This window comes from Pinus tabuliformis, chromosome 3_2, assembly GCF_031772625.1.
Source record: "Pinus tabuliformis cultivar Carrire ecotype Pingquan chromosome 3_2, CPIR1, whole genome shotgun sequence".
NCBI lineage: Eukaryota > Viridiplantae > Streptophyta > Pinopsida > Pinales > Pinaceae > Pinus > Pinus tabuliformis.
In genome coordinates this window covers 597,395,301-597,410,307 of record NC_142302.1, presented here as the reverse complement: position 1 = coordinate 597,410,307, position 15,007 = coordinate 597,395,301, and positions in this window count along the sequence as shown.

Genomic DNA, 15,007 nt, shown 5'->3' with positions numbered 1-15,007 from the left:
GTTAAGCCGAGGTGTAAGTTTGTTTTAATGGTTGGCTAAGTGCGCCTTGGCCAATGTAACAAGTGTTATGTTATTTGTTGGGTAGTTTTAGAATGCTGGATAGATGTCCCTTTTTTACTATTCTGTTGAGATATTTTCCTGAGCCAATACTATTGTATAGGTGTGTGTAGAATAGGGGAGGGAAGATCCCAATGTACAATGACAATAATTTTGATAGGAGGTTTGTAAGACTCCTTGTACATATTCTCTAATTAGGAATGAATACAATTTTTTTTTTATTCCTGTCTATGTATTTATGTATGATTTCTCTGCATAGTCTCTCTATAGATATGATTATGTCAGTTTGGAGTTTGGTTAGGAGAATCTCTTAATTTATCTTAGAAAAATTACATTGGTGGAAGGAAACAGAGTGAAGGGATTGAGTATAAGTGGATCCTCAATTAAATTTTGTGTATAATCATTGTTCAACAGAGAAGGTGAGATCAGTAGAAATTCCTTTTTGATTGAAACTGCAGATTGTAATATGCTAAAACAATTGACTTGAATCTACTCTACTAATCATCAAAAATAATAAACGATCGGTGGAATCACAGAGAATATAAGAGAGAATTCAATCACACATAATACAATAATTTTTTAGGGAAAGCCACAGCTAAAAACCCCTCCTATCTGTATATTGCATTAATTAGAATATATTGGAATATTACAATGATTTTTTCAAGCCTAAGAAACCTCTGCACTATCCCTATTTATCTCACCACCAACTTGTGCACAAGTTTCTCTTTGTAGTCCTTTCTCTCATAAGCTCCACGCACAAACTTTTGCTTCCTATTGCTTAGTATCACCAACTCGTGCTCACCAAAAAAATGACTAAAGTTGTGCCTTCATTCCTCCTTTTAAAGGAAATTCGAATGGTTAAAATTAGTGAGTTTTCTAATTAAGGAATGACTTATTTTAGGCATTCTTATGATTGCATGCACCATTTGTTTAGTTTATATGATTTCACAACTGATAGTACATTGTCCCTAAACTTCAATCAAAACTGGGTCTTTCTCTGATCTGACATGCATGAGTTAATTATGATTGAGTCTTCAGTTTACTAGTTGATCATTGCAGGCATCAACACACTTCACATCAGGCAACACCCCACTATTCGACCAGTTACAACCCACTACTGCAGGTTACACCCCACTACTAGACATCCCACTAATTCCTCCATCTGTTGGAACTAGTTTAACTAACTTTAACTTAGTTAGACTAAATTAAATAATTACGACTGAAAAGAACTCAATCGAGGCCCCTAAAATTTAGGAACCACTCTACATTACTCTAGATAGACTCCAAACTTGAATTAATTGAGCCAAATAATTTAAATTAACTTAGTTAATTAATTAATTGACCCAACTAAGTCAAATTAACTTAGTTAACTATTACAAGGTTCTATGAGAATTAGAATTACAATTTAATTCCCAATTTAATTCAACGAAAAATTAAATTAGGATTTTTCTTGAGGTTATTTTTAACATTTCTTCTTGTTATTTTCAACAAGATTGACACAAGAATCTTGTAATTATTGTTTTATGGGTTTAGTGTTTTCTCTCTGAAAGGGGATTGAGTATGGGCTATTAGAATTGCATATAGTTACACTTATGTTTCATGAGCTCTAATTGAGTTACAAAGGAATCATGTAAGGAAAGAGTGACGTCAACCATGAACATGTGATAAAAGGTGTTGGTTATAGTACGTCAATGAAGTATTCACGCCTAGGTTTTGTTGCATCTGGTTTAGATAAAAATAGGGTGGAGAAGAATGTGGTTTGAAGGTCCAACATGAAAATCACTGAGAAGAATCAAGTCAAGGCCATCGTTAGCCTACAATATTCAAAATTTAGGCCATATGGAAATTTGTGTTTTATAAACAAATCATATCACCAACCCACAACCAAGTGTGGGACCAACCCAAGCGAAGTCAAATTCGAGAAAGTCAGACCCAAGCCCCATCAAGGTAGTTGAGTTGAGGTCCAATTAGTGTATAATCAGCCTTTGGTGAAGTCGACCTGTGTGAAGAAAATAGTAAAGGGTTTAACCTCCAAACTCAAGTCGGGTCAACCCCCCGACTTGCTATAGAGAGAACTCATGTTACACGTAATTTTAATTGGTTATAATTTTTATAAAAGGGGGCTTCGATATTAGGTGTAAAAGAAAAAATCATCCTCTATGATTGGAAAGCAGTTGAGAAGAGTACGGATACGAACAATGAGAGAGAGAGATGCCACTAAGAAATAGGAAATCAATGATTTTGCTACGTTATCTAAAGACTCCAACCACATAACCAACACTTGAAACCATAATTATCAACTAGGTAGAGATACAAAATCCATAATTCATTCCCAATGGAGCTCACATATCAACAATCCATAGTTAGCAAACTCAAAACACATAAAAAACACTTGAAACAACATCACTCGACCTTCAAGTTACCACCACAAACTTGTGTTTTTATGAGTTCAAATTACGTCTCTATTTGAATCATGGCATGAATGTATATATATACACATTGTGTGGTCCCATCAATATTTGGAGTGACCATCGCTCTCCTATATAATATGGGCTTAGCCCCTTTTCCCTCTCACACCCACCATGTGACCTCCCACATGTGACTTGAGAATTTTTCTTGGCCCTATTTTCTTAACCATGTGACCATGCCATATAACCCTAAACTTAGGGGTCCATGGTCACCTTCATGATGATGTCGGGATGACATCATCATATCACATGTCGTTTTGTGATGACTGACATGTGTCATTGTTTTTAGAATTTTCACCTGTCAAAGTGTGCCAAGTATACCTTCCATGTGGTGGGCCCTAGAGGTTCCATGCCACCTTGCTAATGTCACTCGTATGACATGTTAGGTCATGGCATCCCTTTTCTTCCATGTTATTATTGTTTCCCAATAATTCTTTGCCACATCACCAGGGCTACTGTATCAAATTCTTTGTCCTATCATATTTTACCACATGTCAGAACTGCCATATCACATCTTCAAACCAATCATGGTGCACCATGTGGCACCATGTGACGAGATTTCATGTGGGGGTGCTCCAGATTAACTAGTGAGCATGTAGAATAACATCCTTAATTTGATTTTTTAGTTGTTAATATGATTCATCAAATTTGAAAAAAGATTCTTGATGTTTAACACCATAAACTATCATTCATCTTTGGTCGTTATCCACCTTTGACTCAAATTTTGAATCGTGGATCCACCCATAAGTTTCATATTGATTAACGGATTTGGGAATTGCACATTTTTCACAATAGCTTTAGACCCTTAATTATTTATGATTTTAAAATGCTAATAATTTCTCATTCATGAGGAGTTTTGTAGAGTGTCACATATCAGTAGAATGCACTTAGTGATGACCATCCAACAAAACTATTCATAGACTCATTGGGAAATCCTAATTACACCAAAAACTCAATAATATTCATGCTTCTTTGAATATACATATATGAGAACAAGCACGAGATTTGACTGTCATACTTCTTTCTTAGGCATCCCTTTTGACATTAATGATACGTGTTTTCATATATCATCCCCTTTGATGTCAATGGCGTGTTGTCATCAATGACAACACTATGTGCAACATTAATATGGTTGACAATGTTCACTATGGTTAACCATGTCTACTATCGGTGGCCTTGTTGGCTATGGATGGCCATGTTGACCATCCTTGACCATATCAATGATATAAAATTATTATTATTATTATTATTATTGTTATTGTTATTGTTATTGTTACTACTACTATTATTATAAAAAAATTAAAGTTTGCACCGATCCTGTTACGGGCACCACTAATCTCTGACATAAAATTACTAGTCTCAATTCATTTGTCGAGAAATCCTTTACTTATGTACATGTTTGCAATCACATAGAATTGTTGAAGAAGAGAGAAGGTTCCCATCCCTTCTCATCCATTTAGGATTCATAAGGAAATCACCTACTTGTAGGTATGAAACACATTTATATAAGATGCTTGGGCTTGGATCAAGTCCAAGAGCAGCATAAGCATAGCAGGCTTAATGTCTCTCATATTGAATACAATTGAGCTAAATAATCAAAGGCATAATTATTTTATATGATCTTGGCTAAGGAGCATGCCTCGGGAATGTCACTATCACAATCTCCATTAGAAAAAATTTAGATGAAATATCTTCAAAGCAGTGTTGAGCCTACCCAACACCAAACAAATTAGAGACGGAATAAATATAGAAAAACATGAAATTAGAGATGGAATAAATACATAAATAAAACATGAAATTAAATTAGATATTGAATGGAATAACAAAACGATGAAATTGAATTAATTTAATTACTAGGATGTGATTTTTGAGAGTGAATTGGATGATCTGAGCAGCCTCTAGACCTGTTGTTGTAGCCTCAATATCGATAAGTTTCTTCAATCATAGACTGAAATGGTTGGTTAAAAATGTAATGGATTCTAAACCCTTCTAATATTCTTCATCCTTCAATATAGATTAAAATTCCTATCCCAATGAATTTTTAATGTAAATTGTGAGGTGGGTTTGTAACGTGGCCAAGTTGGCTAGGTGATGGAGGAGGCCAATGGATGGAGGTGGAGGGCACGTGGTTGTTATGAGTTTTACAATTAAAAAATGTTTTAGAAATCCATAATTTATTCATACTACTATTAAGAATCTAAATTAATTAAATCTCAACCATTCATATATTTATTTTTATTTAAGGATTGTAAATTATGAAATCCCTATTCTGAAATAAATTAGGCTTATAGGCTTAATACATTTAATTCTTGCCTCTTTTTCTTAATATTAATAACATGGAATATAAGAGTTTTATTAAATAATGTTTAATTTTAAAATACATTATATTTTTTTAGAATGGAACTAAAAGGGTTGGCAAGATGTAGACTTAGTTATGAAGCCCTGAAGGAGGCAGGAAAAGCTGTTGATTTAGTTATGAGAGAATTCCTTTCATCTCTCCAATCTGAAGTCTAAGAATGTGTCTCTCTTCTTTAAATGCATTTCAGACTCCATGCATTCCTACTCCTCCTATGAACATTAAAACAACCCCACTAAGAATATTTCCATATGTCCGTCAAGTAGAATATCCATTGGAAAGTGTCCCTATTTAACTAGTGAAATTGTTTGCTTTTCATAACTTTATTTTGCTTATTTATAAATGACTATTCTGCATGCAATTTTATTAAACATGTTATAGTTTTTTTCCTGTCCTAAAATATTACATTACTATTTGTTCATCAGCTCCTGTATCGACTAATCTTTGTTGTGGTGTCCACTGAGAACTTGTCAAGCTTCAAAGCAGTTTGGAGGAGTCAAGTGAAGTGTTCATGTTCTACATTTATGATATTTAGGGATCAAAGTGTTCATTTCATGGAGTTACCTCCTCTTTCTCCACTAGAGTTTTAGATTTACATCATAATAATAATGCTTATATTTTTTAATATTTTATTTTTCCTAATATTTGTATGCTACTGCAGCATGACCTCTCCCTAATGACGATGGTGCTTTTAATGATTGGAAGGTAAATCTATCTGTTATATGGTTTTGTTGTTTGATAATTGAATAGTTGAATACTTTTATCAGTTATGTTGGTAAACAACCATAGTAGTCATCTTTCTCAATGAAGCACAAATTGTTGTTTTTACTTTCTTTTCTTTTCTATGTTGATTATGATATTATATCAAGTGTGAGGAAAAGACTCTCAAAAGGATCCCAATTTAACAATTTTTCTTTCCTGGCATAGTCATGTAAATAAAGTAAAAAAATTTGCATAGTCTTGTAAACAAAGTAAAACTATTGAATTCGCTTAGTTACAAAATATTATTCGTTGTGTTTGATTAACTTTTTGCAACAAGTGAGGTAATATATGATGTTGTTTCATAATGGATATATATTTCAATGATAATAGTACGTTCTTGTTAACTGTGATTTCGTTTTAAGTGTTGTTATTATTTATGTGAATTATTAACTAAGAAAATTGAATCAATTCAACTTCCTATACATACAAATTTCAAATGATAAACAAATATATTTACAACAGTTAAGATGTATTTAGGGAAAGAAGTAACAAAAGGGCATGGAAGATAAGCCATTTGTAGCTATCTAAATTCCTAGCAAGTCCCCAATTTTTATTATTGTATCTTATTTCCTTTTTCATATCTGTATAATTCAAAATTTCATGTTGATTTGTGTTGAACTATCTTATAGGAATCATGAAGTTGTGATTTAACATCGAATAACTTAATACATGTATTTTAATGTTGATATGCATGTCTATTTTGGTATAATATTTCTAAAATTTTAAATTAATTATCAATAATTAATAGGTGGATGGTAAGGATTTAAATTCTATGGAATACCCACAAAATAGTAGTAATGTTGGATGGGCTAGTTGAATAAGTCGACTAGCCTTATCTGGTTGACACATTCGATTGAGGTTTGATCTATATTTTAACTTAGTCAAACCCTTTTCGAGTTAGCTACCAAGTTAGTTAGTTGGTATAGTTTTTGTAATTATCAAAAGGAAGTAGAAATATTCATGTACTTTACATTATGAGGAGGTTGTTGGATGCTAATATATATAATATAAGGATGCTTTTGTTGGATCTCCACTACGTATGTTAACCCTTTTCTCCTTTTCTCATCAAGTATATTGTTGTGTGAGATTTCTTGGTGTACAAATTGTCTGTAACTAATACATGTTGTTCCCTAGATCACAACATTGGGTCCATTTCTATTAGTTTCTACACCCACGTACATCAAATATGTTTATCTAAATGACGAGTTTGGAAGAGATACAAGAGTGGTGGTAGAAAAAATTAATAATTACTTGAATAACTATTCTAGAAGAAATTGATTATCAGTCGTAGCATCAAGGTCACACTTCTTTATAGAAACCCATGAAAAATTCGTTGAATTGATCCCCTCAAAATTAAATAAGTACACAAACCATCCATATAATTTCTCATCACAACATTCGTCTGTGATTGATGATGAAATTAAAAAACTAGGGATGGAACAACTTGTAGGAGTTGGTCAAAAAAATATTTGACTATTTTTGCAAGGAGTAAGAAATCGAAGAACACACTTCAATCAAAAAAATCAAGGAAAATCTTCACGATGATTTCCATGAGGGATTTTTATTCTCTATACCTACCTTGATACACACATTTCTCTTCTATAAGGAAGTTGGACATATCATCAAGTACAAAGTCCCTTTAGGACCATTACCAAAGTCTGACCACAACAAGTGCCAAATCAACCAAGAAAAAATTATTGATGCTTGTTATGATGAAACCAAAGAAGCGTTGGACAACTTTTTGAGAAAATGAAGATGTTTATCGAAAAATCCGTTGTTGACCAAGAATAACTTAGGGTCATTGATGTGGGTGTAGACATTCATAAGATAAATTGGAAAAAAAGAAAATAAGAAAGAGATGAAAGAAGGAAATTGAATTCAAGGAGCTAACATGAGAGGATGATGGTTCGTTGGAAGAGTACACTGATATTCTATCTACGAGGAGTTTGAGAGAAAAATCCAGCAATGTATGCTGTATTTAAAAAAAAATGATTCGAAATTTATAAAATTGAACAAGACAAAAGATAGAAAAAACAACACAAGATGCACGAGGAAAAATGTATCCAACATTTACATCAAAAGGAAATTCCAAAGTGACAAATCAAGGATCCATGGGACTCATATAAGGATGCATTGAGTTCCTACATTGGAAAGGTGAAGACCCATAGGCTCCAACAAAAACTGATAGTATACAATTAAGCCTTACTCTAAAAGGACACATAGACAATATGAAATTTGATGACTTTAGACCAACCATAACATGATCTCCTATAGAAAATATAACAAGTCCCGATGTAATATAAACTTCCTAGATTAGAGGCTTTATATCAACACAAAACCTTCCTTATTTTTGCATAGAAGAGATGACCAAGGAAACATAAAAGATTGTCTCTTAATAGGAATCCTAGCACCCAAGTAGACTTGGGTAAATAATTAGGGAAATGATGACATACTTCTCCATATTAGAGATACCAGGAACATAAACCCCTATTTAAATTAGTAACTACTGAATAAGATGAATCAAGGTGTGATGATGAGCCTTCATATCTTGATACAAACTAATTTAGCTAATATTTATAAAACATGTGCCAACATCTTCGAGTGTCGAATTTGAAAGTTGAAATTGAAACCCTGTAGTAAAAAATATACAAAATTTGATTGTCAAAGTAGAAACCAACGTGATAGAAAAATGAGTGTAATCGATACAACCAAGTACTCCAATGAAATTACCTTTATTCCAAGATATGTCAACATAAGATCCTCTAGAAGATGAAATAATGGGATTATTCAAAACCCCCTCTACAAGTGCTATCAAGACCCTAGAAAACACTTATTATTTTTCAAAATATTCTAGGGTGTCAATGATGTCAAGAATTAAGAAAAACAAATAGTTGAATTCATAGGAGCCCTCAGAAAAAGATCCTTAGTTGATTTTCAAATATCACGGGAAATCAAGCTAGAACCAAGAACGATATTAAGAAAAGTTCCCTTTCCTTATTTAAAGTTTAATATCATTAAGAATCATGTAGCCCAATAACTTAAAAGAAGTTAAGAAAAATACATCACATACATCTCACAAATATTATGATAAATTATTTAAAGGCTTGTTAAGTCAAACTCCATTTGTGATTGATGAAGCTATCCTAATACAATGGTACATTGCTAGACTCTCATAATGAATTAGAGGGCCATTAATAATGCAAAGACTTATATCATGGGAAGAATATTTGAAAAATTCATGACACATTGAAATAGATGATGATTGGATGCTGACCTCCTCATCGATAGAAAAGAGAATCGAATAAAAAGTTGAGTAATTACAACATTCTCTCATGAATCTTGCTTTGAAACATAATGAATTGTGGTGCACCAACTATCGAAGTGAGTGGCACAAAAAGGATAATTGAAAATTCATAAATCATATTGAACCACACATTCGACATGTACAATCAGATATATAATGTAAAAGTTTCAATGCCATGTCAAATCGTAGCATGAGAGAATGATGATATAATTTAAAGAATGTGAAACCAAAGTGGTGTGCTATATATGAGGAAGCCAACAACTCGACTCACGAATTCCAACTAAATTTTGAAATAATACTATATTATTTACCATACACAATCATTCGACTAGCTAGGGGATCTAGCAACCCAATCCAGAAGGGAAAAAATATATCAAGAAAGAGGAAATGGATACCATGGATGCAAAGGATTTCAAGAAAATTGAAACAATTGAGACAAATTTAATGGGAGATTTGGATGAAACCAAGGTTGATATTGAGGATGACTTTACTGCTATACTTGTTGGTGGGAGGGAAACATTAGAATCAATTTTCCACTAAAATACAAAACCGACCTATGCTACTACAGCATTTATGGATTGGATGATCACTCTTTGACATATTACATAAAATCCTTGAAAAAATAATGAATAAAAGTGGTATAAATTTTCTTCATTTTGTACCTAAACAAAAAGTCTTAAATTTAAAAAACTTGCAAGTCATGACTAGATATGGAGTGGGATAAGAAAATAAACCAAGACCATAAGAAATAATCTGACCAACAAAAGTTGTTCATCGATATCCAAATCTACAACACCATGATGATCTAATGAGATAAGTTGTCAACCTTTTCATAAATGAAGCTAGAAAAAAAAGTTACTAAAGATAATATTATGGAAGAATTTTTAGAACTACTAAACGGAAAAAAATCAAGTGGTCATCTAATTGAGCTCCTTTGTATACTTATAGAATCCAAATAATATCATAGACCATGTAAAAACCTATGTCAAGTGTCCTAGAAAAAACATTTTGAATACTATGATCTTCAAGTCAACCTTAAGATAAGTACACACATGATAGGTCAAGTCATTATCCACTTTGGGTCACAAGTAAATATTCTCCCTAGAGACACCTGGGTAAGGTTTGGAAGATCGACCCTTCAAAGGACATTCAACTACCTAAAACTAACAAATAATATATTCTTAGAGCCCAACATTATGCTAAAACACATTCAAACTTCAATCATGGGAATCCAAACATCTGTCGAATTTGAACTTACTGACTTAGTTGAAGGAATGTTAACTTATCCAATGTTGGTCAAATGCGCATGGGGTCAAATCATGAAAGTTGTTATTTCCCTAGAGAACGAGTGAGTAAGATTTACTGCAAATAATGGATAGATTGTGATCCCATTAGATCCACAAGAAGAAAAATGATGGATTGAAGAACTAGATGATGGCACAGAGACAAAACATTTAAATCAAGTTATGCAAGAGGATAAATAAAATTTGGATCCCAATGCAACAGGAAATATTCTTCTATGGTCCCTACTTTCCATTGGAAAAAACTTAGACACCAAGATTTATGAATGAAAAATTGGAAATTATGAATCAATAGCTAAGGAATGTTGGATAATTGAATCAATGCCAATCGAGAAAACCCAACCAAGATTCATAGTTAAATAAATGCTAATTTTGCATGAAAGAGAAGTAAGAGAATCCCCTACACTATTTCCAACCAACGTGAAAAATGAATTTGGTACTACAAAAATATTTAAATAAAAATGTTACCCTTCAAATCACATTGATGAAGTGTCTAAATCTATATGTGAGAAAGGAAGAGCAGAAAGTCTTGTGATAACCTTTATTGGAGAAAAAACAAGATGGTGGGATACCCATGCTCATCAAATTCAAATGTCAACCACTGTTGAGACATATTTTATTGAACGATTTTGAGAGAGAGAAATTATTTGTAGTGGCCAACATTCCCAACTTTAACCCAAGATGAGATCCTGTAGCCTATATTCAACAATGTGAAGCATAATAAAACAGAATTGGCTATAGAGATGAGAGATATTCACCACACATGTTTCCCCGTACTCTCAATGATCTATCAAATAAGTGGCATAAAAAAAATATCATGGGCAAATTCTCCAGAAGAAATGAATTAAAGAATAAGTATATAAAATATTTTGGGTTTCGTCATACTAAAAACGCATTAGTTGAAGCAACTAACCAAATTAGAGAATTTATTTCAAACAAAAGTATTGTACAAAAAATAGAAAAATAAAATAAAATAAAAAGTGACTACCCATTGAATTCAACATGTAATCATATATCATGCCAACCATCAAGTGAAAGAGAAACTTCTCGATTCAACATGTAAAATATCAACTTTTCGATGAAGAGATTTTGTTGGAAATAGAATCATTCAGAGAATAAAAAATACATTATAATGATATTTAGAATATTGAAAGTTTAGGATGATAAACCTGAGAAACTAGATTTTCCATATGCGTATCATTAAGTGAAGTTTGGAGACCAGAGACTCAATGAGTCGAACACTGCTAAATTGATGGATGCTAAAATAAAAATAAAAGAAGTTGACATCCCTAAATATGGTTGACCAAAAATATGTTGAACCAAAAATATGCTGAATGTATGACTATTGGTATGGAAGGAATACTGAAAGAAGTGTAGATAGATTCATCTATCTCTCAATATTAAAAAGTTTCTATTTTCCACACCAGTTGAAATACTACGAGGGCATGTGGTATGTAAGGAAGTTAGGTAGATTCATTTGTTTCTCAAAATTAAAAAGTGTCTATTTTCCATACTAATTGGAATAATGTTGGGCATGTGTATGTAAGGAATACTACTAAAAAGTGTAGACAAATTCATTTGTCTATCAATATTAAAAAGTGTTTGTTTAACACACCAATTGGAATATTATTAGGGCATGTGGTATGTAAGAAATGAATCAAATCCTATATGGAAAAAATTAAAGTGATCCTTGACCTAAAGGCCCATGTCAACCAAAAAGCAGAACAAAATATTTCTGAAACATGCAAGGTACTATAAAAAATCTATTAGACATCACTTCGATATAAAATTTCCAATTGAACTATTAAGAAAATATGTTCAATATATATGGAGCAAATAATTTCACAATGATTCATTCAAATCATCAAAAAAGAAACAGGTAGAGGCACCAATTTTGAAATTTCCTTGCTAATCCAAAAAGTTCATGTATATGAGTGCGTCTATTGTAGCAATTAGAGTAGTTTTAGCAACAACGTGACACTGAAAAAGTGAATCATCCAAACATATGACAGTTAAAAACTAAAGAAGGTATAAAGAAACTATTCAACAATAGAATGGGAGGCATTAGCCATGTTCTTTGGCTTGCAAAAGTTCTACCACTATTGACATGTTTCACTGATCAACATGCCTTAAAATACCTTGTTAATAAACCTAAACATTAGGGGAGAATTTGTCGATGGTTTCTATTATTTCAAGAATTTGAATTTGAAAAAATAGTATGACCACAAAAAAATCATGTTGGGCCTCACCACCTATCTCAACTCAACACAAGAGAAGAACTAATAGATATTGATGATAATTTATGTAATGCACATTTTTTACAGTCAAAGTTGCTCCCACAAAATTTGTAGAAATTATTTAATTTTGACGTATAGGAAAAGCCACGGGGGCTTCACTAGGGGAGAAATATCATACCACAGGCATTCATATTGGGGGATATATATTGAGGAAAAAATGACATAATACACTGAGGATATAAAGGGTGGTAAAGGTTTTCTATATTTGCAGGTATAAAAAATGGAGCTCAAAGTTAATGAAAAAATATAAAGGTGTATAAAAAATCTTAATGAAAAAATGGTTACCTATAATATCTAGTGAAAGTAGGGTTTTTTAAATTGGGGAGGTGTATTGGGTTTGTATTGGTAGGGGGTTAAATAATGTGATTTTTAGCAGTATTTTCCAATATGTAGTCAAATTAACGGCATTGTTTAGTATTCCATGGACACACAATATATGTTAGAGGTTCATTCAATGAATACCTCATGTCAAAACCACTCAAATACCTTTATGAGAAAAATATGAAAATCTTAACAATGAAAGAAACTCCTTTCACGCTAATTAGTGAACAATTATACAAGTTGGGATTGGATGAGATACTTCGACGATGCACTTTAAAATGCAAGAGGCAAGGTATAATTAAGGAAGCCCACAGGCTATAGACAAATAGACATTTCCTAAGTGATACATGAACGTGAAATATACTTCAATTACGAATATGGTGCATTAAAGGAAATTTTTGCCTAAAAGTGGCCTCCTAAGGAAAAATATTAAAATAATAATTAAAATAATAAAATAAGAGCTATGAATTTTGGAGGGAAAAGAAGAAAACCATTTTTTTAATTGTATTTTTGGCTTATCTCCTTATACGTTAACTCAAATTTCAAGTGTATACACTTGTTGGATGTGGAATTAAATTCCACATTTCGAGTACCCATTATGCATACTTTTGGGAAGACCTACATTGGTAAAAGTTGAAGATACATTCAAAAAGTGTGTTCATAAAAATTGAAGACACTTTTAAAAACTTCAAAAGTGTGTTCAATGCACTTTTTTCTTCAATTTTTATCAATGTGGGTGTTCTCAAAAGTATGAATAATTAATACTTGTTAGATGTTGAACACACTTTTTTAATGTATCTTCAATTTTTATCAATGTGAGTATTCTCAAAAGCATGCATAATTAGTACTCCTTGGATGTGGGATTTAATTTTGTATCCAATGAGTGTCTACACTTGAAATATGAGTAAACCTATAAGGAGATAAGCCAAAAATACAATTAAAAAAATATATATTTTCTTCTTTTCCCTCCAAACTATTTACATTTACCTCCTTTTAAATATAAAGGATTTTAATTGGTTTACATATTATGACGCAGAAATTATATGAAAATTTCATGGGAACAGTTAGGCTAAAATTTCCTCTAATGACTAACATTATTTCAAGATTATCAAGTAGAAGTTCATAAATGCAACATATGTTAGAGAATGGATCAACCGCTCTAGAATAGCAAAATTCCACTACAAACAATTAACCCTACTCTTCCCTTTGATATTTGGGCGATTAAATTTGTCAAATCCTTTTCTCATGTAGCCAAGATAGATGGTGCCAAATATATAATTATTGAAATCAAATATATAACAAATTGGGAAGAGGATGAACCGACTAAGCCTTGTACTAAATAAGTAGCATCCAAATTAATCTATAGAAACATTGTGACAATATGTGGATGTCATTTAACTCTTATTAATGATCAAGGCACATATTTTGTTTAACAATACTATAATTAAAACATTACTATCAAAATTCATGATTGAACTTGATAGACAACAACATATCACCCACAGGAAAACATTCAGTTGAGTCGTTCAGCTGAAATTTGCATAAAGGATTCACAAAAATATGTAGAATCAATAGAGATGATTGGGACGACAAAATTCCAGTCGTTCTATGCGCATATAGAAATACTTAAATTTCTAATGTAATTTTTATCAAGGTACTTTAAAGATATAATTTCAAAATGAACTCAATTGTAGGCCACTATTGAAGTAGTCAAGAGAATAAAGGAAACTAGATTGCAAAGTATTTATTTAATTCCACATGAACCCTAATATCTCCAAATACTCTTTGACAATCGAGGCATACGATCATAAAAGGATTGAGCATGCTCAATGTTAGTTTTTCATATATTATTTGTTGCACTATGACATGCAAACCTTCTAGTTGAGGGGTGATGATGGGCCTCCAAATTATCTATTTTGATGGCCCATTTGAAATTTACACTCCATCTATCCTTTTCCCTAGGACATAATTTTCATGGAAATTTCATCCTTTTAAAGAAAAATGTGACTTTCATTTCTCTAATTATATATAACTAACTTAATGTAATTTCAAATTTGACATATTCTCTATCTTAGACTGATTTATGTTTTTTTGCTTTTGCATGTGTTATATATATGAAGGATAATATGATCCCCAAGTGT